Source organism: Ixodes scapularis, unplaced genomic scaffold (assembly GCF_016920785.2).
Source record: "Ixodes scapularis isolate PalLabHiFi unplaced genomic scaffold, ASM1692078v2 PGA_scaffold7__128_contigs__length_106722199, whole genome shotgun sequence".
NCBI classification, from domain to species: domain Eukaryota; kingdom Metazoa; phylum Arthropoda; class Arachnida; order Ixodida; family Ixodidae; genus Ixodes; species Ixodes scapularis.
Window position 1 is genome coordinate 22744270 of NW_024609882.1, and position 5931 is coordinate 22750200.

The 5931-nt window shown below is 45.4% G+C and overlaps 1 long non-coding RNA gene and 1 pseudogene across 1 annotated transcript; one reads left to right on the forward strand and one right to left on the reverse strand.

Annotated features, from left to right (window-relative positions):
- Positions 1-1203: 1203 nt before the first annotated feature.
- LOC120838382 lies at positions 1204-5253 on the forward strand (annotated as a pseudogene).
- Positions 1725-2876, reverse strand: LOC121833098. The gene is made up of 3 exons (XR_006076554.1): positions 2838-2876; positions 2513-2763; positions 1725-1750 (listed from the first exon to the last, which is right to left on the reverse strand). It is a non-coding gene; the product is annotated as an uncharacterized LOC121833098 (long non-coding RNA).
- Positions 5254-5931: the final 678 nt, after the last annotated feature.

Below are 5931 nucleotides of genomic sequence, written 5' to 3' on the forward strand. Positions count from 1 at the left end.
CGTTATTATCATAATATGTCGCGCACTGTGAGTTTGCGCTGCAGTACACTTTACTTTGAACTCTGTGGACATTCGATCGTATGTCGGCTCTGCAAGATGATACGCTGTACTCGAATTTCGCCCGCTGCCTTTGCTTGCGGATGGTGCGCCGAAGTGTTGGCGGTGCGGGAATCTGCAAAGCAGTGTCGTCACTGACACAGGCAACCGCAGCCAGAAGTATTTGGTGTGGTGCTAGACGGCATTACACTGGAATAAAGGACATTAGTGACCTTGTTTTGGGAATATAAGATCAGGAACAGATTTTGGTACATACCAGCTTTTTCCTCCATCTGATGACGAACCCAAGCACGTTTATCTTGGTCTTGTCTAGTGCATGCGTATGGTCTCCTGAATAAGAGATTACACGACACTTGGCGTGATCGGTGACTATTTTAGTTTTACAAACTCCTCTTCGCCGGCAGGCCCAATACAACGTAGTTTCGTAAACCGTAATGCAAGTGTAGGAATGTCCTTCGTGAAGAAGCATATCGCTACCTCTCTTAGTAGTAACTACCTCCATTTAGAAATAGAGATTGATATATTTATAATCGGAGGGCAATCGGCATAATAAGCCCTAAAACGGGCCACAAAAAAAAAAAAGAAAGAATCAGGTTTGGTGGGCTTTTTTCTATTGTGAACTTTATGTTCTAGAAGTTCTTTTGTAAAAAAGGTGACCCCGATAAGACAACATGCAGGCTAAAGGCTGCATGCTGCCTTAACTTGGGGTCATTGGGACATGCTTTTGTTTCCCGTAGCCAACCTCACTGGCCTTGTACGGATTTAATTAAGTGGCCCGCTTTCGTAACTTTCCTAAGAAAACAAGATAGAAAAAAAACGTTTAAGAATCTTGAAGTCATTTTGTGACGAACTGCCAGCGTGACGAATCACCCTATGACCAATGTTCCGCTGTGACCAACGGGCCTGTTACCAGTTGCCCTATGACGAATCGACATGTGACGAATGGGCCGTATCCCGTTTGAAGAATAGCGGGTCCACATACTCCGGCCTTTCTAATCAGCCAAGCGTATGTGGCACTGGACAAGATGGGACGTCGGATGGCGGAGTTGGAAGCCGACGTGGCGTTCTTCGGGATGTGTCTGCGGAAAAAGTATGTGGACCCGCTATTCTTCAAACAACTGGCCGCCTCCGGGATACCATGGAAGGACAAGAAGAAGGTCATCAAAGCCTACAGGTCTGGAACAGGTCAACGGGTTCAAGACATCCGCAGCGCCTGTGACAGACTCTGGAATCTTCTTCTCGGAAAGAACTTCAGGAGGGGTGTAGGCCCGTTTGTCATGTGCGCATTCGTCATAGGCCAACTGGTAATAGGCCCGTTCGTCACCGCGGAACATTCGTCATAGGGGAATTTGTCCCTAGGAACGTTTGTCACTGTGCGAACCGGATATTTGAATTTGCCCAACATATATTCACCTGGCTGAGCATGCAATAAAGATTAGTACGGTATATGTAATTTTACTAAAGAGAGGGAACATCAAAACAAGTCATCGTTGTACTTAGAAAACAACAGAATTATTGAGCGAAATAAAAAAAAATTAAAAAGCAATATTCTGAGCTACCGCCCTCAGGGTTTCTAGACGATTGCGACCATTGTAGCGGCACACAATGATCTGAAGACGCCGGTTGCTGTCGTCGTGCTTCTTGGACACTCTCGAAGATGTCGTGCCGCCCGCTACTTGAGCCAGCTTCATCTCTGTTAAGGATAACAAGAAAAAAGAACACACACACGCGTGGAGAAAGTTTTTTGATTGGGCACCGTACTGAAATTTTGAGTCACAAATGCAAAAATGTACTACAGAAAACGTCCAAGTTCACAGAGGATTAGGTCAGTTCTAACGTGCAGTCCCCGGAGCCGCGCTTCGATGCTGCTGTTCGTCCTTGTTGGCCTTTCTGCTAGTGTTGATTCTCTGACTGACCAAACCAGAGGAGGGGAGGTGGCCAACGACAAGCCGTTTCGACGGGGTCTCCCGATATACACGTCCTCGAAGTAGTCCGCCACTAGTGAGGCATCGGTGGGGAAAACCTCGAGAAGTACATTGAAGGCCTCGGGAATGTCGGCGATTGGCAAGAAGGCCAATGCTGGATGCATTCCCATTTGAAAATCAACAAGAAATAAAGTAAGCTTACCTGAAGACAAAAATAAGACATATAAATAGAATGCCGCATACCAGAACAGCAAACTCGTCATCTGAATTGTAGCGACTCTGGTGACCACTGGAGCACACCTTCCTAGACACCGACTGGGATAAGTGAAAAAGCCTCCTTGTATCGTTGATGGCCGCTATCTTGAAGCCCGTGTAAGCCACCTCAAGGCAGTTGGCCCCCCATGTGACTCAGAACGACATCGAAAAGCTTAATACGAGCGAACATATTTTGAAGTGTTTGAACACATATCCAATAATAGGACCACCGAGCGTATCGTTTTATACGTTTATCAGAGCTCTTGAATGCTCACCTTTTGTAGGTAGCTTCAGATTTGTTGGGCAGCAAGCCGTAAACCATTGGCTTTACCACGCCGTTGACTGTGGCATGCTCCGTGTACATTTAGTAAAACTGTGCCGGGGTCACTTTAAAGGTCCCGTTCGCGAACCACGTAGTCGCCTGAGCCAGACAGCTCAAGTTGCGCTCGGTAGCAGAGATCAGCATTCTTTCGCCGTCGCCCTCTCCGCTATCATGGAAGAGAAAGGAGTCTCCTTTGGCTGTGGTCTGCATGCAGGTAAAACAGTCATTATTATCATAATATGTCGCGCACTGTGATTTTGCACTGCAATACACTTTACTTTGAACTCTGCGGGCATTCGATCGTATGTCGGCTCTGCAAGATGATACGCTGTACTCGAAATTCACCCGCTGCCTTTGCTTGCGGATGGTGCGGCGAAGTGTTGGCGGTGCGGGAATCTGCAAAGCAGTGTGGTCACTGACACAGGCAACCGCAGCCAGAAGAATTTGGTGTGGTGCTAGACGGCCTTCCACTAAAATAAAGGACATTAGTGACCTTGTTTTGGGAATATAAGAGCAGGAACAGATTTTGGTACATACCAGCTTTTTCCTCCATCTGATGACGAACCCAATCACGTTTATCTTGGTGTTGTCAAATGCATGCGTATGGTCTCCTGAACAAGAGATTACACGAGTCTTGGCGTGATCGGAGGCTATTTTAGTTTTACAAACTCCTTCGCCGGCAGGCCCAATAGAACGTAGTTTCGTAAACCTTAATGCAAGTGTAGGAATGTCCTTCGTGAAGAAGCATATCGCCACCTCTCTCAGTAAGTAACTACCTCCATTTAGAAATCGAGAGTGATATTTTTATAATCGGAGGGCAACCGGCATAATAAGCCCTAAAACGGGGCATAAAAAAAAAAAAAAAAGAATCGCGTTTGGTGGGCTTTTTTCTATTGTGAACTTTATGTTCTCGAAGTTCTTTTGTAAGAAAGTTGACCCCAATAAGACAACATGCAGGCTAAAGGCTGCAGGCTGCCTTAACTTGGGGTCATTGGGACATGCTTTTGTTTCCCCGTAGTAAACCTCACTGGCCTTGCATGGATTTAATAAAGTGGCCCCCTTTCGTAACTTTCCTAAGAAAACAAGATAGAAAAACAAAAAAAACGTTTAACAATCTTGAAGTCATTGTGTGACGAACTGCCAGCGTGACGAAGCACCCTATGACCAATGTTCCGCTGTGACGAACGGGCCTGTTACCAATTGCCCTATGACGAATCGACATGTGACGAATGGGCCGTATCCCCTTCAGGAGGCATGGAGACTACCATCTTTGGAGCGCCGTCATGAGGACACATTTCGACCGTGCGTGGTATGTCAAAAGGAGGCATGTTTTGGACAGTTTCAAGTTGTGGAACTCTCGGGGGGCAGAGGTAAATAAGTGTGTACAGGGGACGGGAAATTGTAAACAACAGCATTGTATAATTAACCCGGAAAATGTAGTGGTGTCAAAGAAATTGGAGGAGTTCTTGGGTAGAGGTCCGAAGTACTGTGTAAACGTTAAGCCGTCTAGACTCGACGTGTTTTCTGACATACAGTCAATCGCCAGGGTTGTGGATAGTGAGGAGAAGTTTGCGTTTGTCGAAGATGCTGTAGGGCGCATGGAAAAATTAATGGGAAACGCGTATCCCATCGATAGGAGGAATTTCAAGGATGTGAGAGCGGTGAAACAAGAGTTAGAAAGGAGTTCGTTAAAACTGTTGCAGACAGATAAAACAGGAAGGTTTGCAGTTTTGCCTGTACAGGCCTTTCAGAAGAAGTCGGAGGAAGCGTTGGGATCATTGTTTAATGAATGGAAGGGCAATATCGGGAAGCTGAGGAAAAGCATTTGCAAGGTTTTTCAGGAGGAAAGCATGGAAGAGGTAGCGAAAAGCGTTTTGAAACCGTTGCGTTCAACGCTCACCCTTAAGTTCTTTTTGAAGGATCACAAGATTGAAATGCCCCTTCGTACCGTTGTTAACGAGAATGGGACGTGGCAGAAGGTGGTCTCATGCTTCTTACAGCGGGGTTGGAAGTTAGCTAATTTGGAGAAGTCAATTGCCTTAAAGAACTCTAGTGAGTTGATTGAAGTAATGGAAAAGTTTCACGGAAGGAAGTGCGCGGTATTCTCCATGGACATCAAGGACCTATATTACTCTTTCGAGAAAAGCAGACTAATGAATAGAGTGAGGATCGCCTTGGAAGGGAACCTTATTAAGTTTCAATCAGGAACAGGAATAGCGGTGGATAGTTTTCTTTCGGTGCTAGACCTTTATTTACAGTCAACGGTATTGGAATACGAAGGTCGCAATTTTGTGCAAAAAGAGGGAGTTTGTATAGGTTCGTCTGTAGCGCCTTTGTTAGCGGAAATTTACTTAAACACGGTGGACCAGCAAGTGTATGACAAGGTAGAGGAGTTGTCTCCAAAGTGTTTTGTGAAAAGATTTGTGGATGATATCTTAGTTTGCTCTGTTCAGGAAGGATTGGACCAAGTTTTAGAACAAGTAGTAAGGTCAGCGGCGCCAGAGTTGAGATTCACGTTAGAGAGGCCAAGGGGCGAGGTCCTGCAATTTCTCGACCTGCGTTTGCATTTGGAACGAGGTCTTTTTTGGGAGTATGGGAAGGAAAACCCAAAACCGGTTCTGTCAAAGAATAGCTGTCACTCGAAAAATGTAAAAGCCGGGGTAGTCAGATCTTTGATTAGTAATGCTTTGGTGAGATCATGCATGCATTTCGGACCGGAGGCACTAAAAAACCAGTGGGAAAGACTGGTAATGGCAGGATATGGGGAAGAGTACATCAAAAGGCAGATTGCCCTACAGTGCAGGGAGAAAAAGGGGAAGACGCAAGAAATCAGGAATAGGTACGCTGTGGTTCCGTATTTTCACGAGGTGTCCCACAATCTTAGAGCATGTGCAAAAAAATATGGCGTGGATGTCGTATTCAGCACGGATTTTAGGTTAGATAGATTGACACCTTTTGAAACGGCTCAGAGGGGCTGTCAGAAGGCGCATAGGGAAAAGTCGGTGCCGTGTAGCGTAGGCGTGGTGTATGAGGTTCCTTTGGCGTGTGGTTTTAAGTATGTAGGCCAAACCTCTCGGTGTTTAAACGATCGTTTAACAGAACACAAAAGGAATGTTAAAAATAATGCAGCAAATTCGGAGTTGGCTAAGCATCTGGAGGAGTGTAGAAACTGCACAACGGATTGGTCTGGAACGGATGTAGTTGTTAAGGAAAGGAACGATGTTAAAAGGGTGGTAAGAGAAACAATTAGGATTAGATCGTTGGGAAATTGCATTATCAACCTTCCATGCAAATAGGGAACCGCTGCAAGCAATTTTTACAATTTTAGGTGCTTTTTTTTTTTTTTTTTTTTTTAGTTAGTCATTTTGAAAG